General features: G+C 43.5%; 4 non-coding genes and 4 pseudogenes across 4 annotated transcripts; 1 reads left to right on the top strand and 7 right to left on the bottom strand.

Annotated features, from left to right (window-relative positions):
- The first annotated feature begins 7,336 nt into the window (after positions 1-7,336).
- LOC135036195 (U1 spliceosomal RNA) lies at positions 7,337-7,515 on the top strand (annotated as a pseudogene).
- Positions 7,516-9,598: 2,083 nt separating this feature from the next.
- On the bottom strand, positions 9,599-9,761 carry LOC135036123 (U1 spliceosomal RNA). Its single transcript, XR_010230957.1, has one exon. It is a non-coding gene; the product is annotated as a U1 spliceosomal RNA (small nuclear RNA).
- A 5,886-nt stretch (positions 9,762-15,647) lies between these two features.
- LOC135036194 (U1 spliceosomal RNA) lies at positions 15,648-15,826 on the bottom strand (annotated as a pseudogene).
- Positions 15,827-19,228: 3,402 nt separating this feature from the next.
- Positions 19,229-19,392, bottom strand: LOC135036053 (U1 spliceosomal RNA). The gene has a single exon (XR_010230891.1). It is a non-coding gene; the product is annotated as a U1 spliceosomal RNA (small nuclear RNA).
- A 698-nt stretch (positions 19,393-20,090) lies between these two features.
- Positions 20,091-20,226, bottom strand: LOC135036159 (U1 spliceosomal RNA; annotated as a pseudogene).
- A 152-nt stretch (positions 20,227-20,378) lies between these two features.
- Positions 20,379-20,542, bottom strand: LOC135036118 (U1 spliceosomal RNA). The gene has a single exon (XR_010230952.1). It is a non-coding gene; the product is annotated as a U1 spliceosomal RNA (small nuclear RNA).
- Positions 20,543-22,966: 2,424 nt separating this feature from the next.
- LOC135036157 (U1 spliceosomal RNA) lies at positions 22,967-23,130 on the bottom strand. The gene has a single exon (XR_010230990.1). It is a non-coding gene; the product is annotated as a U1 spliceosomal RNA (small nuclear RNA).
- A 152-nt stretch (positions 23,131-23,282) lies between these two features.
- On the bottom strand, positions 23,283-23,402 carry LOC135036193 (U1 spliceosomal RNA; annotated as a pseudogene; the record flags this gene model as incomplete).

Raw genomic sequence — 23,402 nt, 5'->3', positions numbered from 1 at the left:
ACTAACTGATTGCGCCACAGCGAAACTTTGCAAAAGTACATACTGACAAAGGCTAATAAGCATTCATCTAGAACGATTCCTAGAAAAACTTTAAAAAGTCAATAATCTGGAGAGTTTTTGTAAGATGTTTCTTCCAGCAACCAATGAAGAAACACATTGGTACTTTCGCATGATGAGTGAGTGCTTCAGGATCTCTTGCACTTACATGTGCAGCAGAGTACTGTAATGGAAGCATGCTGGGTCCATAACCCAGAGGTAGGCAGATTGAAACTATCCTCTGCTATATGACTTGTCTACTTAAATATTACCAAAATTTGATGACAAGGTCAATTACGTCCCTGGATGGGATTGAACCACCAACCTTTTGATTAATAGCTGAACACACTAACCGATTGCGCCACAGAGACACTTTGCAAAAAGTACATACTGACAAAGACTAATAAGCATTCATCTAGAACGTTTCCTAGAAAAACTTTAAAAAGTCAATAATCTGGAGAGTTTTTGTAAGATGTTTCTTCCAGCAACCAATGAAGAAACACATTGGTACTTTCCCATGATGAGTGAGTGCTTCAGGATCTCTTGCACTTACATGTGCAGCAGAGTACTGCAATGGAAGCATGCTGGGCCCATAACCCAGAGGTAGGCAGATTGAAACTATCCTTTGCTATATGCATTTTTTTTTTGTTCATTAAAGTAATCCAAAACTGGGATTGATATTTTAGCTTTTATTTTTACTTAAAGTACAATAACTTTTACCATTTTAATTTGTTTTAATAGTATATTGACAGTGTTGTTTTCTTTCAAAAATCCAATTAATTTTCTTTACCCGATTATTAAAATGGTAATTGACAAAAACAAACTACATTGTCACCAGAAGAGCAATACAAAATGTACAAGTGATATATTAAAATCATCTTTCCAGCTTGAATTTCAATGATGCATTGGGGCAACGATTTTGTGAGAAACATCTTCACCCTTAAATAAAGATTTTCTTTATTCCTTACCTGTGTGCTAATTAGATATCACCTTGTTTTCACATTAAACAGACTTCCACATGAGAAAGCAGCAAGGATGCAGTGGCGTTAATGTTTCCTGGTGTCAACCTGTATTATTTCAGTAGATATTGAAATGAGGATGCATCTTGCTGCCTTTCCAATGAAGCAAGTTTAATTTAGTAATAGGTGAAAAACCATCCCTACAAATATGTTAATCAGATACTTGGCTTTGTGGACACTTTTCAGAGAACAAATTAGTTAGCATAAAAATAAAGCCAGAAAATGAAGAGCTGTTTAATCACTCAATTGGATTTTTCTGCCAGCATATTTCTTTTTCTCTGCAACCCACTGCTAAATTGTGCTTCCTAGCTGTTTTTTTATAAAATCACTGATTCAAATCTAACTCTGATTACATCAGAGTAGGCCAGGTACCCTACACCATAAGAAGGGGGTTTGAAATTTTGACTTGTCTACTTAAAGATCACCAAAATCTGATAACAAGGTCAATTACATCGTTGGGTGGGATTGAACCACCAACCCTTTGATTAATAACCAAACACACTAACCGATTGCGCCACAGAGACACTTTACAAACATACATACTGACAAAGGCTAATAAGCATTCATCTAGAACGTTTCCTAGAAAAACTTTAAAAAGTCAATAATCTGGAGAGTTTTTGTAAGATGTTTCTTCCATCAACCAACGAAGAAACACATTGGTACTTTCCCATGATGAGTGAGTGCTTCAGGATCTCTTGCACTTACATGTGCAGCAGAGTACTGCAATGGAAACATGCTGGGCCCATAACCCAGAGGTAGGCAGATTGAAACTATCCTCTGCTATATGCATTTTTTTTTGTTAATTAAAGTAATCCAAAACTGGGATTGATATTTTTGCTCTTTTATTTTTACTTAAAGTACAATAACTTTTACCATTTTAATTTGTTTTAATAGTATATTGACAGTATTGTTTTCTTTCAAAAATCCACTTAATTTTCTTTACCCTATTATTAAAATGGTAATTGACAAAAACAAACTACATTGTCACCAGAAGAGCAATACAAAATGTACAAGTGATATATTAAAATCATCTTTCCAGCTTGAATTTCAATGATGCATTGGGGCAACGATTTTGTGAGAAACACCTTCACCCTTAAATAAAGATTTTCTTAATTCCTTACCTGTGTGCTAATTAGATATCACCTTGTTTTCACATTAAACAGACTTCCACATGCGAAAGCAGCAAGGATGCAGTGGCGTTTATGTTTCCTGGTGTCAACCTGTATTATTTCAGTAGACATTGAAATGAGGATGCATCTTGCTGCCTTTCCAATGAAGCAAGTTTAATTCAGTAATAGGTGAAAAACCATTCCTACAAAGGTGTTAATCAGAGACTTGGCTTTGTGGACACTTTTCAGAGAGCAAATTTGTTAGCATAAACATAAAATCAGAAAATGAAGAGCTGTTTAAACAGCTACTGCCTGAGGGTCTCTTGACCTGGTGCAATACCTCTGTAGCTTTTTGTTGAGGCGGGACGCCATCATGTCTATCTGGAACAGTCCCCACCGACTTGCAATCTGTGCGAAGACTTCCTGATGGAGTCCCCACTCTCCTGGATGTAGGTCGTGTCTGCTGAGGAAGTCTGCTTCCCAGTTGTCCACTCCCGGAATGAACACTGCTGACAGTGCGCTTACATGATTCTCCGCCCAGCGAAGAATTCTGGTGGCTTCCGCCATCGCCACTCTGCTCCTTGTGCCGCCTTGGCGGTTTACATGAACTACTGCGGTGACGTTGTCTGACTGGATCAGAACTGGTTGGTCGCGAAGTAAGGTCTCCGCTTGACATAGGGCGTTGTATATGGCCCTTAGCTCCAGGATGTTGATGTGAAGACAAGTCTCCTGACTTGACCAAAGACCTTGGAAATTTCTTCCCTGTGTGGCTGCTCCCCAACCTCGGAGGCTCGCGTTCGTGGTCACCAGGATCCAGTCCTGAATGCCGAACCTGCGGCCCTCTAGAAGGTGAGCACTCTGCAGCCACCACAGGAGAGATACCCTGGCCCTGGGGGACAGGGTGATCAACTGATGAATCTGTAGATGTGACCCGGACCACTTGTCCAGTAGGTCCCATTGCAAGATCCTCGCATGGAACCTGCCGAAGGGAATGGCCTCGTATGATGCCACCATCATTCCCAGGACTCGAGTGCAGTGATGCACTGACACCTGTTTTGGTTTCAATAGGTTCCTGACCAGAGTCATGAGTTCCTGGGCCTTTTCTATCGGAAGATAAACCCTTTTCTGGTCCGTATCCAGAATAATGCCCAAGCAAAGTCAGACGAGTCGTAGGAACCAACTGCGACTTCGGGATATTGAGAATCCAGCCGTTTTGCTGTAACACCTTCAATGAAAGTTATACGCTGTTCAGCAACTGCTCTCTTGATCTCGCTTTTATGAGGAGATCGTTCAAGTACGGGATAATTGTGACACCTTGCTTTCGCAGGAGCACCATAATTTCCGTCATTACCTTGGTGAAAATTCTCGGAGAAAATTCTGGAGAGACCAAACGGCAACGTCTGAAATTGGTAATGACAATACTGTACCGCAAATCTTAGGTACGCCTGATGAGGTGGATAAATGAGTACATGAAGGTATGCATCCTTTATGTCCAGAGATATCATAAAATCCCCCCCTTCTAGGCTGGCGATGACCGCTCTTAGCGATTCCATCTTGAACTTGAACCTTTTCAAGTATAGGTTCAGGGATTTTAAATTTAATATGGGTCTGACCAAACCGTCCGGTTTTGGGACTACAAACAGGGTCGAATAATTTCCCTTTCCTTGTTGAAGCAGGGGAACCTTGACCACCACCTGTTGAAGATACAATTTGTGAATTGCATTTAACACTATCTCCCTTTCCTGGGGAGAAGATGGTAGGGCCGATTTGAAAAACCGGCGAGGAGGCACCTCTTCGAATTTCAGCTTGTAACCCTGAGAAACAATTTCTATTGCCTAGGGATCCACCTGCGAATGAACCCAGATGTGGCTGAAAACACGAAGACGTGCCCCCAACTGGGCGGACTCCTTTAGCGGAGCCCCAGCGTCATGCGGTGGATTTTGTAGAGGCCGGGGAGGACTTCTGTTCCTGGGAACTAGCTGTGTTGTGCAGCTTCTTCCCTCTGCCCTTACCTCTGGCAAGAAAGGACGCACCTCGTACTTTCTTGTTTCTCTGTGATCGAAAGGACTGCATTTGATAATGTGGTGCTTTCTTAGGCTGTGAGGGAATATAAGGCAAAAAATTTGATTTACCAGCTGTAGCTGTGGAGACAAGGTCCGAGAGACCTTCCCCAAACAATTCCTCACACCTGTAAGGTAAAACCTCCATATGCCTTTTTGAGTCGGCATCACCTGTCCATTGCCGGGTCCATAGGACTCGTCTAGCAGAAATCGACATAGCGTTTATTCTAGAACCCAGTAGACTAATGTCACTTTGAGCATCTCTCATATATAGGACAGCATCTTTTATATGCCCTATGGTCAATAACATAGCATCCTTATCTAGGGTCTCAATCTCTGCTGATAAGGTATCTGTCCATGCTGCCACCGCGCTACAACCTCGGCCGACGCAATTGCCGGTCTGAGTAAGGTACCAGAATGTGTGTAAATGGACTTTAGGGTAACCTCCTGCTTGCGGTCAGCAGGGTCCCTGATGGTAGCCGTATCCTGGGATGGCAGCGCTACCTTTTTGGATAAGCGTGTCAATGCTTTATCCACCCTAGGGGAGGATTCCCACCGTATCCTGTCCATTGGCGGGAAAGGATACGCCATAAGAATCCTTTTGGGAATCTGCAGCTTTTTGTCTGGAGATTCCCAAGCTTTTTCACATAATTCGTTCAACTCATGTGAGGGGGGAAAGGTTATCTCAGGTTTCTTTCCCTTATACATGTGTACCCTCGTGTCAGGGACAGGGGACTCTGTGATGTGCAAAACATCTTTTATTGCAATAATCATATATCGAATACATTTAGCCAATTTTGGTTGTAACTTTGCATCATCGTAGTCGACACTGGAGTCAGAATCTGTGTCGGTATCTGTGTCAACTATTTGGGATAGTGGGCGCTTTTGAGACCCCGAAGGTCCCTGCGACATAGGGACAGGCATGGGTTGACTCCCTGACTGTTCCCTAGCTTCAGCTTTGTCTAATCTCTTGTGTAATAAGTTTACATTAGCACTTAAAACATTCCACATATCCATCCAGTCAGGTGTCGGCGTTGTCGATGGAGACACCACATTAATTTGCTCCTGCTCCTCTCTAGGAGAGCCTTCTACCTCAGACATGTCGACACACGTGTACCGACACACCATACACTCAGGGAATCCTCTTATCTGAGGACAGTTCCCCAACAAGGCCCTTTGGAGAGACAGAGAGAGAAAGTATGCCAGCACACACCCCAGCGCTATATGACCCAGGAAAAAAACACAATCATTTTATGTTTACCCAGTAGCGCTGTATTTCCATATATATATGCGCCTAATTATGTGCCCCCTCTTCTTTAAGACCCTCTTTCTACCGTGGTATAAGCAGGGGAGAGTCCATGGAGCTTCCCCTCAGCGGTGCTGTGGAGAAAATGGCGCTGGGGAGTGCTGAGGGAGAAGCCCCACCTCCTCAGCGACGGGCTTCTGTCCCGCTCAAATAGCCCCCCCCATAAAAAAATGGCGGGGGCTCTTATATATATATACAGTGCCTAGCTGCATATATATTTATTTTGCCAAAGAGAGGTCTATATTGCTGCCCAGGGCGTCCCCCCTGCGCCCTTCACCCTTACACTGACTGCCGTGTGTGAGGTGTATGGGAGCAATGGAGCACAGCTTTACTGCTGTGCGTTACCTCAGTGAAGATCATGAAGTCTTCCGCCGCCTCTGAAGTCTTCTTTTCTTCTCATACTCACCCGGCTTCTATCTTCCGGCTCTGCGAGGGGGACGGCGGCGCGGCTCTGGGACGGACGGCGAGGGTGAGACCTGCGTACCGATCCCTCTGGAGCTAATGCTGTACAGTAGCCTAAGAAGCAGAGCCTATCAACTCACAGAAGTAGGTGTGCATCTCTCCCCTCCGCCCCTCGATGCAGGGAGTCTGTTGCCAGCAGGCTCCCTGAAAATAAAAAAATCTAACAAATATACTTTCTGTCAGGAAACTCAGGAGAGCTCCCTGAAAAGCACCCAGTCTCCTCTGGGCACAGTAGTAAACTGAGGTCTGGAGGAGGGGCATAGAGGAAGGAGCCAGTGCACACCCAGATCTAAAGTCTTTCTTAAAGTGCCCATGTCTCCTGCGGAGCCCGTCTATCCCCCATGGTCCTTACGGAGTCCCCAGCATCCTCTAGGACGTAAGAGAAAAATTATGCTGGCAGAAAAATCCAATTGAGTGATTAAACAGCTCCAGAGCTGCTCTGTAAGGCAAGTAAAAGGGTGTGGGCCCTGCAGCACTACCTGTAGTTTGCATTGTGCATTGGAAGCCTAGTTTGCTGTCTGTTTCCACTTCTTTTTTCTTGATCCCCTCCCGTCTATACCCTTGTGCACTATCCTGACTTCTCCTCCCGTCTGCTTACTTTGTGCCTTCCAATGCACAATGCAAACTACAGGTAGTGCTGCAGGGCCCACACCCTTTTACTTGCCTTACAGAGCAGCTCTTGAGCTGTTACAGTGCCCAGCTGCTGCAAGAAATCAGCGTGAATGCTTCAGGGGCTGGGGCATGGCCAACATGAGCCCCACACCGAAGGAGGGTGGGGGTGTTTAATGCGAACTAGGGGTCTTGCACAATGCGAACTACAGGTAGTGCTGCAGGGCCCACACCCTTTTACTTGCCTTACAGAGCAGCTCTGGAGCTGTTACAGTGCCCAGCTGCTGCAAGAAATCAGCTTGAATCCTTCAGGGGCTGGGGCATAGCCAACATGAGCCCCACACCGACAGAGGGTGGAGGTGTTTAATGCGAACTAGGGGTCATCCAAGTGCCGCAAAAGGCCGCCATGCCCTGCACGCCCCTTTTCTCTTTTCATATGCAGACGAGGGTTGAAGCCAACTTTGACCCACTGCTTGGATGACATCGCCATATGCAAATCCATCTGCTGCAGGCCTTCCCCCAGGAATGCTTGCACTAGTTGTTGCATTTGGTTTGTTGTTTGGGGGTGCTTCAGTATTAGGCAGCCTTCTGCCCTCCCATGTTCATCTGAAAATATGTGTTCTCCCTGCAGTTGTTGTCCCCAGATGAGAGTTCCCTTGTGCTGCCTCAGTTGAATCTCCTTTACTTGACAGAGATGTGCCTGAGCAGCGGCCCTCCCCAGCCCTATCCCAAATCATACTTATTTTGCATAGGAGATACCATGGTCATGAAGACTGTTCTCCCAGGGTGCGGTTCATTCATTGCATTCTGGGTATGCTGACCCCTGTGATTTCCCCAAATGTGGGAAACTCGACTGCATTATTTAATGCGAACTAGGGGTCATCCAAGCACCGCAAAAGGCCGCCATGCCCTGCATACCCCTTTTCTCTTTTCATAAGCAGACGAGGTTTGAAGCCAACCTTGACCCACTGCTTGGATGACATCACTTGCTGCCTTTCCAATGAAGCAAGTTTAATTTAATAATAGGTGAAAAACCATCCCTACAAAGGTGTTAATAAGATACTTGGCTTTGTGGACACTTTTCAGAGCACAAATTTGTTAGCATAAAAATAAAGCCAGAAAATGAAGAGCTGTTTAATCACTCAATTGGATTTTTCTGCCAGCATATTTCTTTTTCTCTGCAACCCACTGCTAAATTGTGCTTCGTGGCTGTTTTTTTTATAAAATCACTTAATCAAATCTAACTCTGATTACATCAGAGAAGGCCAGGTACCCTACACCATAACAGGGGTTTTCGAAATTTTGACTTGTCTACTTAAAGATCACCAAAATCTGATAACAAGGTCAATTACGTCCCTAGGTGGGATTGAACCACCAACCTTTTGGTTAACAACTGAACACGCTAACTGTTTGTGCCTCAGAGACACTTTGCGAAAGTACATACTGACAAAGGCTAATAAGCATTCATCTAGAACGTTTCCTAGAAAAACTTTAAAAAGTCAATAATCTGGAGAGTTTTTGTAAGATGTTTCTTCCATCAACCAATGAAGAAACACATTGGTACTTTCCCATGATGAGTGAGTGCTTCAGGATCTCTTGCACTTACATGTGCAGCAGAGTACTGTAATGGAAGCATGCTGGGTCCATAACCCAGAGGTAGGCAGATTGAAACTATCCTCTGCTATATGCATTGTTTTTTGTTAATTAAAGTAATCCAAAACTGGGATTGATATTTTTGCTCTTTTATTTTTACTTAAAGTACAATAACTTTTACCATTTTAATTTGTTTTAATAGTATATTGACAGTATTGTTTTCTTTCAAAAATCCACTTAATTTTCTTTACCCTATTATTAAAATGGTAATTGACAAAAACAAACTACATTGTCACCAGAAGAGCAGTACAAAATATACAAGTGATATATTAAAATCATCTTTCCAGCTTTAATTTCAATGATGCCTTGGTGCAACAATTTTGTGAGAAACATCTTCACCCATAAAGAAAGATTTTCTTAATTCCTTACCTGTGTGCTGATTAGATATCACCTTGTTTTCACATTAAACAGACTTCCCCATGAGGAAGCAGCAAGGATGCAGTGACGTTTATGTTTCCTGGTGTCAACCTGTATTATTTCAGTAGACATTGAAATGAGGATGCATCTTGCTTCCTTTCCAATGAAGCAAGTTTAATTCAGTAATAGGTGGATAATCATTCCTACAAAGGTGTTAATCAGAGACTTGGCTTTGTGGACACTTTTCAGAGAGCAAATTTGTTAGCATAAACATAAAATCAGAAAATGAAGAGCTGTTTAATCACTCAATTGGACTTTTCTGCCAGCATAATTTTTTTTCTCTGCAACCCACTGCTAAATTGTGCTTCCTAGCTGTTTTTTATAAAATCACTTAATCAAATCTAACTCTGATTACATCAGAGAAGGCCGGGTACCCTACACCATAAGAGGGGGTTTGAAATTTTGACTTGTCTACTTAAAGATCACCAAAATCTGATAACAAGGTCAATTACGTCCCTGGGTGGGATTGAATCACCAACCTTTAGGTTAATAGCCATACACACTGACTGATTGCGCCACAGCGACACTTTGCAAAAGTACATACTGACAAAGGCTAATAAGCATTCATCTAGAACGTTTCCTAGAAAAACTTTAAAAAGTCAATAATCTGGAGAATTTTTGTAAGAAACACATTGGTACTTTCCCATGATGAGTGAGTGCTTCAGGATCTCTTGCACTTACATGGGCTATTAACCAAAAGGTTCCCACCCAGTGATGTAATTGACCTTGTGATCAGATTTTGGTGATCTTTAAGTAGACAAGTCAAAATTTCAAACCCCCTCTTATGGTGTAGGGTACCTGGCCTTCTCTGACGTAATCAGAGTTAGATTTAATTAAGGTGCGCAAGGACATAGAAGGGAGCGGTTTAAGAAAAGAGAAGTGGAAACAGACAGCAAACTAGGCTGGAGAGAGACCTGAGACAAAGAGATCTGAATTATACGAGAGCCGACCAGGGGAAACACAAATTATGCAGTCAAGTTTCCCACATTTGGGGAAATCGCAGGAGCAGCACACCCAGAGTGCAATGGGTGAGCCTTGCCCTGGGAGAAGCACCTTCATGATCATAGTATCTCACCTGGCAGGTAAGTAGGAGTTGGGCTAGTGCTGGGGAGGGTCGCTGCTCGGGTACGCCCCTGTCAAGTGAAGGAGATCCAACTGAGGCAGCACAAGGGAACTCTCGAAAGAAGAACAAGGCTAGAGGAAGATCTGAGACAAAGAAATCTGACTTTTACCAGAGCTGACCAGAGGAAAGCACAAACACAGTCCCCCACTACCACCAGGAAACATTAACGCCACTGCATCCTTGCTGCTTTCTCATGTGGAAGTCTATTTAATGTGAAAACAAGGTGCTATCTAATTAGCACACAGAAAAGAAAATTAAGTGAATTTTTGAAAGAAAACAATACTGTCAATATACTATTAAAACAAATTAAAATGGTAAAAGTTATTGTACTTTAAGTAAAAATAAAAGAGCAAAAATGTCAATCCCAGTTTTGGATTACTTTAATTAACAAAAAAAATGCATATAGCAGAGGATAGTTTCAATCTGCCTACCTCTGGGTTATGGACCCAGCATGCTTCCATTACAGTACTCTGCTGCACATGTAAGTGCAAGAGATCCTGAAGCACTCACTCATCATGGGAAAGTACCAATGTGTTTCTTCATTGGTTGATGGAAGAAACATCTTACAAAAACTCTCCACATTATTGACTTTTTAAAATGTTTCTAGGAAACGTTCTAGATGAATGCTTATTAGCCTTTTTCAGTATATGCTTTTGCAAAGTGTCGCTGTGGCGCAATCAGTTAGTGTGTAAGGCTATTAACCAAAAAGTTGGTGGTTCAATCCCACCCAGGGACGTAATTGACCTTGTTATCAGATTTTGGTGATCTTTATGTAGACAAGTAAAAATTTCAAACCCCCTCTTATGGTGTAGGGTACCTGGCCTTCTCTGATGTAATCAGAGTTAGATTTGATTCAGTGATTTTATAAAAAACAGCTAGGAAGCACAATTTAGCAGTGGGTTGCAGAGAAAAAGAAATATGCTGGCAAAAAAATCCAATTGAGTGATTAAACAGCTCTTCATTTTCTGGCTTTATTTTTATGCTAACAAATTTGTTCTGTGAAAAGTGTCCACAAAGCCAAGTCTCTGATTAACACCTTTGTAGGGATGGTTTTTCACCTATTACTAAATTAAACTTGCTTCATTGGAAAGGCAGCAAGATGCATCCTCATTTCAATATCTACAGAAATAATACAGGTTGACACCAGGAAACATTAACGCCACTGCAAACTTGCTGCTTTCTCATGTGGAAGTCTGTTTAATGTGAAAACAAGGTGATATCTAATTAGCACACAGGTAAGGAATTAAGAAAATCTTTATTTAAGGGTGAAGATGTTTCTCACAAAATCGTTGCCCCAATGCATCATTGAAATTCAAGCTGGAAAGATGATTTTAATATATCACTTGTACATTTTGTATTGCTCTTCTGGTGACAATGTAGTTTGTTTTTGTCAATTACCATTTTAATAATCGGGTAAAGAAAATTAATTGGATTTTTGAAAGAAAACAATACTGTCAATATACTATTAAAACAAATTAAAATGGTAAAAGTTATTGTACTTTAAGTAAAAATAAAAGAGCAAAAATATCAATCCCAGTTTTGGATTACTTTAATTAACAAAAAAAAATGCATATAGCAGAGGATAGTTTCAATCTGCCTACCTCTGGGTTATGGACCCAGCATGCTTCCATTACAGTACTCTGCTGCACATGTAAGTGCAAGAGGTCCTGAAGCACTCACTTATCATGGGAAAGTACCAATGTGTTTCTTCATTGGTTGATGGAAGAAACATCTTACAAAAACTCTCCACATTATTGACTTTTTAAAATGTTTCTAGGAAGCGTTCTAGATGAATGCTTATTAGCCTTTGTCAGTAAGTACTTTTGCAAAGTGTCGCTGTGGCGCAATCAGTTAGTGTGTATGGTTATTAACCAAAAGGTTGGTGGTTCAATCCCACCCAGGGACGTAATTGACCTTGTTATCAGATTTTGGTGATCTTTAAGTAGACGAGTCAAAATTTCAAACCCCCTGTTATGGTGTAGGGTACCTGGCCTTCTCTGATGTAATCAGAGTTAGATTTGATTCAGTGATTTTATAAAAACAGCTAGGAAGCACAATTTAGCAGTGGGTTGCAGAGAAAAAGAAATATGCTGGCAAAAAAATCCAATTGAGTGATTAAACAGCTCTTCATTTTCTGGCTTTATTTTTATGCTAACAAATTTGTTCTCTGAAAAGTGTCCACAAAGCCAAGTCTCTGATTAACACCTTTGTAGGGATGGTTTTTCACCTATTACTAAATTAAACTTGCTTCATTGGAAAGGCAGCAAGATGCATCCTCATTTCAATGTCTACTGAAATAATACAGGTTGACACCAGGAAACATTAACGCCACTGCATCCTTGCTGCTTTCGCATGTTGAAGTCTGTTTAATGTGAAAACAAGGTGATATCTAATTAGCACACAGGTAAGGAATTAAGAAAATCTTTATTCAAGGGTGAAGGTGTTTCTCACAAAATCGTTACCCCAATGCATCATTGAAATTCAAGCTGGAAAGATGATTTTAATATATCACTTGTACATTTTGTATTGCTCTTCTGGTGACAATGTAGTTTGTTTTTGTCAATTACCATTTTAATAATAGGGTAAAGAAAATTAAGTGGATTTTTGAAAGAAAACAATACTGTCAATATACTATTAAAACAAATTAAAAAGGTAAAAGTTATTGCACTTTAAGTAAAAATAAAAGAGCAAAAATATCAATCCCAGTTTTGGATTACTTTAATTAACAAAAAAAAATGCATATAGCAGAGGATAGTTTCAATCTGCCTACCTCTGGGTTATGGGCCCAGCATTTTTCCATTGCAGTACTCTGCTGCACATGTAAGTGCAAGAGATCCTGAAGCACTCACTCATCATGGGAAAGTACCAATGTGTTTCTTCGTTGGTTGATGGAAGAAACATCTTACAAAAACTCTCCAGATTATTGACTTTTTAAAGTTTTTCTAGGAAACGTTCTAGATGAATGCTTATTAGCCTTTGTCAGTATGTACGTTTGTAAAGTGTCTCTGTGGCGCAATCTGTTGGTGTGTTTGGTTATTAATCACAGGGTTGGTGGTTCAATCCCACGCAGGGATGTAATTGACCTTGTTATCAGATTTTGGTGATCTTTAAGTAGACAAGTCAAAATTTCAAACCCCCTTCTTATGGTGTAGGGTACCTGGCCTACTCTGATGTAATCAGAGTTAGATTTGAATCAGTGATTTTATAAAAAAAACAGCTAGGAAGCACAATTTAGCAGTGGGTTGCAGAGAAAAAGAAATATGCTGGCAGAAAAATCCAATTGAGTGATTAAACAGCTCTTCATTTTCTGGCTTTATTTTTATACTAACTAATTTGTTCTCTGAAAAGTGTCCACAAAGCCAAGTATCTGATTAACATATTTGTAGGGATGGTTTTTCACCTATTACTAAATTAAACTTGCTTCATTGGAAAGGCAGCAAGATGCATCCTCATTTCAATATCTACTGAAATAATACAGGTTGATACCAGGAAACATTAACGCCACTGCATCCTTGCTGCTTTCTCATGTGGAAGTCTGTTTAATGTGAAAACAAGGTGATATCTAATTAGCACACAGGTAAGGAATTAAGAAAATCTTTATTTAAGGGTGAAGATGTTTCTCACAAAATCGTTGCCCCAATGCATCATTGAAATTCAAGCTGGAAAGATGATTTTAATATATCACTTGTACATTTTGTATTGCTCTTATGGTGACAATGTAGTTTGTTTTTGTCAATTACCATTTTAATAATAGGGTAAAGAAAATTAAGTGGATTTTTGAAAGAAAACAATACTGTCAATATACCATTAAAACAAATTAAAATGGTAAAAGTTATTGTACTTTAAGTAAAAATAAAAGCTAAAATATCAATCCCAGTTTTGGATTACTTTAATGAACAAAAAAAAAAATTCATATAGCAAAGGATAGTTTCAATCTGCCTACCTCTGGGTTATGGGCCCAGCATGCTTCCATTGCAGTACTCTGCTGCACATGTAAGTGCAAGAGATCCTGAAGCACTCACTCATCATGCGAAAGTACCAATGTGTTTCTTCATTGGTTGCTGGAAGAAACATCTTACAAAAACTCTCCAGATTATTGACTTTTTAAAGTTTTTCTAGGAAACGTTCTAGATGAATGCTTATTAGTCTTTATCAGTATGTGCTTTTTGCAAAGTGTCGCTGTGGCGCAATCAGTTAGTGTGTAAGGCTGTTAACCAAAAGGTTGGTGGTTCAATCCCACCCAGGGACTTAATTGACCTTGTTATCAGATTTTGGTGATATTTAAGTAGACAAGTCAAAATTGCAAACCCCCTCTTATGGTATAGGGTACCTGGCCTTCTCTGATGTAATCAGAGTTAGATTTGATTAAGTGATTTTATAAAAAAACAGCTAGGAAGCACAATTTAGCAGTGGGTTGCAGAGAAAAAGAAAAATGCTGGCAGAAAAATCCAATTGAGTGATTAAACAGCTCTTCATTTTCTGGCTTTATTTTTATGATTACAAATTTGTTCTCTGAAAAGTGTCCACAAAGCCAAGTATCTGATTAACATCTTTGTAGGGATGGTTTTTCACCTATTACTAAATTAAACTTGCTTCATTGGAAAGGCAGCAAGATGCATCCTCATTTCAATATCTACGGAAATAATACAGGTTGACACCAGGAAACATTAACGCCACTGCATCTTTGCTGTTTTCTCATGTGGAAGTCTGTTTAATGTGAAAACAAGGTGATATCTAATTAGCACACAGGTAAGGAATTAAGAAAATCTTTATTTAAGGGTGAAGATGTTTCTCACAAAATCGTTGCCCCAATGCATCATTGAAATTCAAGCTGGAAAGATGATTTTAATATATCACTTGTACATTTTGTATTGCTCTTCTGGTGACAATGTAGTTTGTTTTTGTCAATTACCATTTTAATAATCGGGTAAAGAAAATTAATTGGATTTTTGAAAGAAAACAATACTGTCAATATACTATTAAAACAAATTAAAATGGTAAAAGTTATTGTACTTTAAGTAAAAATAAAAGAGCAAAAATATCAATCCCAGTTTTGGATTACTTTAATTAACAAAAAAAAATGCATATAGCAGAGGATAGTTTCAATCTGCCTACCTCTGGGTTATGGACCCAGCATGCTTCCATTACAGTACTCTGCTGCACATGTAAGTGCAAAAGATCCTGAAGCACTCACTCATCATGGGAAAGTACCAATGTGTTTCTTCATTGGTTGATGGAAGAAACATCTTACAAAAACTCTCCACATTATTGACTTTTTAAAATGTTTCTAGGAATCGTTCTAGATGAATGCTTATTAGCCTTTGTCAGTATGTACTTCTGCAAAGTGTCGCTGTGGCGCAATCAGTTAGTGTGTAAGGCTGTTAACCAAAAGGTTGGTGGTTCAATCCCACCCAGGGACTTAATTGACCTTGTTATCAGATTTTGGTGATCTTTAAGTAGACAAGTCAAAATTTCAAACCCCCTGTTATGGTGTAGGGTACCTGGCCTTCTCTGATGTAATCAGAGTTAGATTTGATTCAGTGATTTTATAAAAACAGCTAGGAAGCACAATTTAGCAGTGGGTTGCAGAGAAAAAGAAATATGCTGGCAGAAAAATCCAATTGAGTGATTAAACAGCTCTTCATTTTCTGGCTTTATTTTTATGCTAACAAATTTGTGCTCTGAAAAGTGTCCACAAAGCCAAGTATCTGATTAACACCTTTGTAGGGATGGTTTTTCACCTATTATTAAATTAAACTTGCTTCATTGGAAAGGCAGCAAGTGATGTCATCCAAGCAGTGGGTCAAAGTTGGCTTCAAACCTCGTCTGCTTATGAAAAGAGAAAAGGGGTATGCAGGGCATGGCGGCCTTTTGCGGTGCTTGGATGACCCCTAGTTCGCATTAAATAATGCAGTCGAGTTTCCCACATTTGGGGAAATCACAGGGGTCAGCATACCCAGAATGCAATGAATGAACCGCACCCTGGGAGAACAGTCTTCATGACCATGGTATCTCCTATGCAAAATAAGTATGATTTGGGATAGGGCTGGGGAGGGCCGCTGCTCAGGCACATCTCTGTCAAGTAAAGGAGATTCAACTGAGGCAGCACAAGGGAACTCTCATCTGGGGACAACAACTGCAGGGAGAACACATATTTTCAGATGAACATGGGAGGGCAGAAGGCTGCCTAATACTGAAGCACCCTCAAACAACAAACCAAATGCAACAACTAGTGCAAGTATTCCTGGGGGAAGGCCTGCAGCAGATGGATTTGCATATGGCGATGTCATCCAAGCAGTGGGTCAAAGTTGGCTTCAACCCTCGTCTGCATATGAAAAGAGAAAAGGGGCGTGCAGGGCATGGCGGCCTTTTGCGGCACTTGGATGACCCCTAGTTCGCATTAAACACCTCCACCCTCCGTCGGTGTGGGGCTCATGTTGGCTATGCCCCAGCCCCTGAAGGATTCAAGCTGATTTCTTGCAGCAGCTGGGCACTGTAACAGCTCCAGAGCTGCTCTGTAAGGCAAGTAAAAGGGTGTGGGCCCTGCAGCACTACCTGTAGTTTGCATTGTGCATTGGAAGGCACAAAGTAAGCAGACGGGAGGAGAAGTTAGGATAGTGCACAAGGGTATAGACGGGAGGGGCTCAAGAAAAAAGAAGTGGAAACAGACAGCAAACTAGGCTTCCAATGCACAATGCAAACTACAGGTAGTGCTGCAGGGCCCACACCCTTTTACTTGCCTTACAGAGCAGCTCTGGAGCTGTTTAATCACTCAATTGGATTTTTCTGCCAGCATAATTTTTCTCTTACGTCCTAGAGGATGCTGGGGACTCCGTAAGGACCATGGGGGATAGACGGGCTCCGCAGGAGACATGGGCACTTTAAGAAAGACTTTAGATCTGGGTGTGCACTGGCTCCTCCCTTTATGCCCCTCCTCCAGACCTCAGTTTACTACTGTGCCCAGAGGAGACTGGGTGCTTTTCAGGGAGCTCTCCTGAGTTTCCTGACAGAAAGTATATTTGTTAGATTTTTTTATTTTCAGGGAGCCTGCTGGCAACAGACTCCCTGCATCGAGGGGCGGAGGGGAGAGATGCACACCTACTTCTGTGAGTTGATAGGCTCTGCTTCTTAGGCTACTGTACAGCATTAGCTCCAGAGGGATCGGTACGCAGGTCTCACCCTCGCCGTCCGTCCCAGAGCCGCGCCGCCGTCCCCCTCGCAGAGCCGGAAGATAGAAGCCGGGTGAGTATGAGAAGAAAAGAAGACTTCAGAGGCGGCGGAAGACTTCATGATCTTCACTGAGGTAACGCACAGCAGTAAAGCTGTGCTCCATTGCTCCAATACACCTCACACACGGCAGTCAGTGTAAGGGAGAAGGGCGCAGGGGGGACGCCCTGGGCAGCAATATAGACCACTCTTTGGCAAAATAAATATATATGCAGCTAGGCACTGTATATATATATATAAGAGCCCCCGCCATTTTTTTACTATATTTGAGCGGGACAGAAGCCCATCGCTGAGGGGGTGGGGCTTCTCCCTCAGCACTCACCAGCGCCATTTTCTCCACAGCACCGCTGAGGGGAAGCTCCACGGACTCTCCCCTGCTTATACCACGGTAGAAAGAGGGTCTTAAAGAAGAGGGGGGCACATAATTAGGCGCATATATATATGGAAATACAGCGCTACTGGGTAAACATAAAATTATTGTGTTTTTTTCCTGGGTCATATAGCGCTGGGGTGTGTGCTGGCATACTCTCTCTCTCTGTCTCTCCAAAGGGCCTTGTTGGGGAACTGTCCTCAGATAAGAGGATTCCCTGAGTGTATGGTGTGTCGGTACACGTGTGTCGACATGTCTGAGGTAGAAGGCTCTCCTAGAGAGGAGCAGGAGCAAATTAATGTGGTGTCTCCATCGACAACGCCGACACCTGACTGGATGGATATGTGGAATGTTTTAAGTGCTAATGTAAACTTATTACACAAGAGATTAGACAAAGCTGAAGCTAGGGAACAGTCAGGGAGTCAACCCATGCCTGTCCCTATGTCGCAGGGACCTTCGGGGTCTCAAAAGTGCCCACTATCCCAAATAGTTGACACAGATACCGACATAGTGTCGACTACGATGATGCAAAGTTACAGCCAAAATTGGCTAAATGTATTCGATATATGATTATTGCAATAAAAGATGTTTTGCACATCACAGAGTCCCCTGTCCCTGACACGAGGGTACACATGTATAAGGGAAAGAAACCTGAGATAACCTTTCCCCCCTCACATGAGTTGAACGAATTATGTGAAAAAGCTTGGGAATCTCCAGACAAAAAGCTGCAGATTCCCAAAAGGATTCTTATGGCGTATCCTTTCCCGCCAATGGACAGGATACGGTGGGAATCCTCCCCTAGGGTGGATAAAGCATTGACACGCTTATCCAAAAAGGTAGCGCTGCCATCCCAGGATACGGCTACCATCAGGGACCCTGCTGACCGCAAGCAGGAGGTTACCCTAAAGTCCATTTACACACATTCTGGTACCTTACTCAGACCGGTAATTGCGTCGGCCGGGGTTGTAGCGCAGTGGCAGCATGGACAGATACCTTATCAGCAGAGATTGAGACCCTAGATAAGGATGCTATGTTATTGACCATAGGGCATATAAAAGATGCTGTCCTATATATGAGAGATGCTCAAAGTGACATTAGTCTACTGGGTTCTAGAATAAACGCTATGTCGATTTCTGCTAGACGAGTCCTATGGACCCGGCAATGGACAGGTGATGCCGACTCAAAAAGGCATATGGAGGTTTTACCTTACAGGGGTGAGGAATTGTTTGGGGAAGGTCTCTCGGACCTAGTCTCCACAGCTACAGCTGGTAAATCAAATTTTTTGCCTTATATTCCCTCACAGCCTAAGAAAGCACCACATTATCAAATGCAGTCCTTTCGATCACAGAGAAACAAGAAAGTACGAGGTGCGTCCTTTCTTGCCAGAGGTAAGGGCAGAGGGAAGAAGCTGCACAACACAGCTAGTTCCCAGGAACAGAAGTCCTCCCCGGCCTCTACAAAATCCACCGCATGACGCTGGGGCTCCGCTAAAGGAGTCCGCCCAGTTGGGGGCACGTCTTCGAGTTTTCAGCCACATCTGGGTTCATTCGCAGGTGGATCCCTAGGCAATAGAAATTGTTTCTCAGGGTTACAAGCTGAAATTCGAAGAGGTGCCTCCTCGCCGGTTTTTCAAATCGGCCCTACCATCTTCTCCCCAGGAAAGGGAGATAGTGTTAAATGCAATTCACAAATTGTATCTTCAACATATGCCGCTGTTCGGGCACCCCCCTGTCAAGTGAAAGAGATCCAACTGAGGCAGCACAAGGGAACTCTCGAAAGAAGAACAAGGCTAGAGGAAGATCTGAGACAAAGAAATCAGACTTTTTCCAGAGCTGACCAGAGGAAAGCACAAACACAGTCCCCCACTACCACAAATAATGCAGTCGAGTTTCCCACATTTGGGGAAATCACAGGGGTCAGCATACCCAGAATGCAATGAATGAACCTCACCCTGGGAGAAAAATCTTCATGACCATGGTATCGCCTATGCAAAATAAGTATGATTTGGGATAGGGCTGGGGAGGGCCGCTGCTCAGGCACTTCTCTGTCAAGTAAAGGAGATTCAACTGAGGCAGCACAAGGGAACTCTCATCTGGGGACAACAACTGCAGGGAGAACACATATTTTCAGATGAACATGTGAGGGCAGAAGGCTGCCTAATGCTGAAGCACCCCCAAACAACAAACCAAATGCAACAACTAGTGCAAGCATTCCTGGGGGAAGGCCTGCAGCAGATGGATTTGCATGTGGTGATGTCATCCAAGCAGTGGGTCAAAGTTGGCTTCAACCCTCGTCTGCATATGAAAAGAGAAAAGGGGCGTGCAGGGCATGGCGGCCTTTTGCAGCGCTTGGATGACCCCTAGTTCGCATTACACACCTCCACCCTCCTTCGGTGTGGGGCTCATGTTGGCTATGCCCCAGCCCCTGAAGCATTCAAGCTGATTTCTTGCAGCAGCTGGGCACTGTAACTGCTCCAGAGCTACTCTGTAAGGCAAGTAAAAGGGTGTGGGCCCTGCAGCACTACCTGTAGTTCGCATTGTGCGTTGGAAGGCACGAAGTAAGCAGACGGGAGAAGTCAGGATAGTGCGCAAGGGCATAGAAGGGAGCGGCTCAAGAAAAGAGAAGTGGAAACAGACAGCAAACTAGGCTGTAGAGAGACCTGAGACAAAGAGATCTGAATTATACGAGAGCCGACGAGGGGAAACACAAATTATGCAGTCAAGTTTCCCACATTTGGGGAAATCGCAGGAGCAGCACACCCAGAGTGCAATGGTTGAGCCTTGCCCTGGGAGAAGCACCTTCATGATCATAGTATCTCACCTGGCAGGTAAGTAGGAGTTGGGCTAGAGCTGGGGAGGGTCGCTGCTCGGGTTCCCCCCTGTGAAGTGAAGGAGATCCAACTGAGGCAGCACCAGGGAACTCTCGAAAGAAGAACAAGGCTAGAGGAAGATCTGAGACAAAGAAATCTGACTTTTACCAGAGCTGACCAGAGGAAAGCACAAACACAGTCCCCCACTACCACAAATAATGCAGTCGAGTTTCCCACATTTGGGAAAATCACAGGGGTCAGCATACCCAGAATGCAATGAATGAACCTCACCCTGGGAGAACAATCTTCATGACCATGGTATCTCCTATGCAAAATAAGTATGATTTGGGATAGGGCTGGTGAGGGCCGCTGCTCAGGCACATCTCTGTCAAGTAAAGGAGATTCAACTGAAGCAGCACAAGGGAACTCTCATCTGGGGACAACAACTGCAGGGAGACCACATCTTTTCAGATGAACATGGGAGGGCGGAAGGCTGCCTAATACTGAAGCACCATCAAATATCAAACCATATGCAACAACTAGTACAAGCACTCCTGGGGGAAGGTCTGCAGCAGACGGATTTGCATACGGTGATGTTATCCAAGCAGTGGGCCAAAGTTGACTGGAACCCTCATCTGCATATGAAAAGAGAAAAGGGGCATGCAGGGCATGGCGGCCTTTTGCAGTGCTTGGATGACCCCTAGTTCGCATTAAACACCCCCACCCTCCTTTGGTGTGGGGCTCATGTTGGCCATGCCCCATCCCCTGAAGCATTCAAGCTGATTTCTTGCAGCAGCTGGGCACTGTAACAGCTCCAGAGCTGTTCTGTAAGGCAAGAAAAAGGGTGTGGGCCCTGCAGCACCACCTGTTGTTCGCATTGTGCGTTGGAAGGCACAAATTAAGCAGACGGGAGGAGAAGTCAGGATAGTGCGCAAGGGCATACTTTTCTCTTAGTCCGGGGGCAAGGCTTCAAAATGGGGTCTGCAACGGAGGAGACACAGGGGGCGTGGTCACAGCAGCTTTTCTCTACAGCCTGCACCAGCAGGAGCCTACACCATTTTTTATGATCACGCTGAACTGCAGTGCGACTGCAATTACAGCATGGTCAAGAAGGGAGGCGTCATGCTGGGTGGCCATGCCCTGTCACTGTGCAGGAGCCAGCACAGCTCACACACTAGTCCCCGGGTGCAGCCCCCAACCCCCGGGACACCCGGAGCAACAAAATGTAGATTCAGGCCACCAGGCCACGCCCCTACCTATGAAACCATGCCTCCTTTTTACCATTGCGCTGTTTATCTGCGCGCACTGCATTACAATCTCCCTCGCCACCTCTCTGGGTGTCACCAGTGATAGTGACACCTCTGCCATGCTTGTAGCAGCTGGTCCTAAGATCTACGCCTCAAGCCCTGAGTGTTTGCCCTTGTGACTTGTTGATCATCATAGCGAAGCAGATGCTTACAGAAAACTGCAGGGGCTTAGATTGAAAATAAAAAAATTGATGGGTATAAGGTAGAGAGGAGCGGGTTCGGTTCTCCGAGAACCGAATTCCCCACGAACTCCACGTGGTTTACACTGGTCCGAGGCAGGCTCGGTTGTTCCCGCCTGACTCGGAAAACCTGAACAAGGGAAAATGTCATCATCCCGCTGTCGGATTCTTGCGAGATTCGGATTCCATATAAAGAGCTGCGCGTTGCTGCCATTTTTACTCGTGCATTGAAGAGAGAGCGGAGAGGACGTGGCTATGTTCTCTCAGTGGAAATCTCAATATCAGTGCTCAGTATCAGTGGTTACTTATTGCTGCTCAGTAATACTAGTAGTGTGTCTCTCCTGCTCAGTGTCAGTTCTCAGTAGTATCCTCATCAGTGCTCAGTATCACTGCTCATTGTCTTGTGCTGCATTGTGGTGCTCAGCATACTACAGTACATTACTAATAGTCCAGTGCTGCATCTTGCTGCTCAGTGTCAGTTCTAGTATCCTCATCAGTGCTCACTATCACTGCTCATTGCATTGTGGTGTTCTGTATACTACAGTAACATAGTAATATAGTATATATAGAGGAGCGGGTTCGGTTCTCCGAGAACCGAATTCCCTACGAACTCCACGTGGTTTACACTGGTCCGAGGCAGGCTCGGTTGTTCCCGCCTGACTCGGAAAACCTGAACAAGGGAAAATGTCATCATCCCGCTGTCGGATTCTCGCGAGATTCGGATTCCATATAAAGAGCTGCGCGTTGCCGCCATTTTTACTCGTGCATTGAAGAGAGAGCGGAGAGGACGTGGCTATGTTCTCTCAGTGGAAATCTCAATATCAGTGCCCAGTATCAGTGGTTACTTATTGCTGCTCAGTAATACTAGTAGTGTGTCTCTCCTGCTCAGTGTCAGTTCTCAGTAGTATCCTCATCAGTGCTCAGTATCACTGCTCATTGTCTTGTGCTGCATTGTGGTGCTCAGCATACAACAGTACATTACTAATAGTCCAGTGCTGCATCTTGCTGCTCATGTTGGCTATGCCCCAGCCCCTGAAGCATTCAAGCTGATTTCTTGCAGCAGCTGGGCACTGTAACAGCTCCAGAGCTGCTCTGTAAGGCAAGTAAAAGGGTGTTGGCCCTGCAGCACTACCTGTAGTTTGCATTGTGCGTTGGAAGGCACAAAGTAAGCAGACAGGAGAAGTCAGGAGAGTGCACAAGGGCATAGAAGGCAGGGGCTCAAGAAAAGAGAAGTGGAAACAGACAGCAAACTAGGCTGGAGAGAGACCTGAGACAAAGAGATCTGAATTATACGAGTAGCCGACCAGAGGAAACACAAATTATGCAGTCAAGTGTCCCACATTTGGGGAAATCGTAGGAGCAGCACACCCAGAGTGCAATGGGTGAGCCTTGCCCTGGGAGAAGCACCTTCCTGATCATAGTATCTCACTTGGCAGGTAAGTAGGAGTTGGGCTTGAGCTGGGGAGGGTCGCTGCTCGGGCACCCCCCTGTCAAGTGAAGGAGATCCAACTGAGGCAGCACAAGGAAACTCTCGAAAAAAGAACAAGGCTAGAGGAAGATCTGAGACAAAGAAATCTGACTTTTACCAGAGCTGACCAGAGGAAAGCACAAACACAGTCCCCCACTACCACAAATAATGCAGTCGAGTTTCCCACATTTGGGGAAATCACAGGGGTCAGCATACCCAGAATGCAATGAATGAACCTCACCCTGGGA

The sequence above is a fragment of the Pseudophryne corroboree genome, unplaced genomic scaffold (assembly GCF_028390025.1).
Source record: "Pseudophryne corroboree isolate aPseCor3 unplaced genomic scaffold, aPseCor3.hap2 scaffold_630, whole genome shotgun sequence".
Taxonomy (NCBI): domain Eukaryota; kingdom Metazoa; phylum Chordata; class Amphibia; order Anura; family Myobatrachidae; genus Pseudophryne; species Pseudophryne corroboree.
This window is presented reverse-complemented; position numbering and strand designations above follow the sequence as displayed.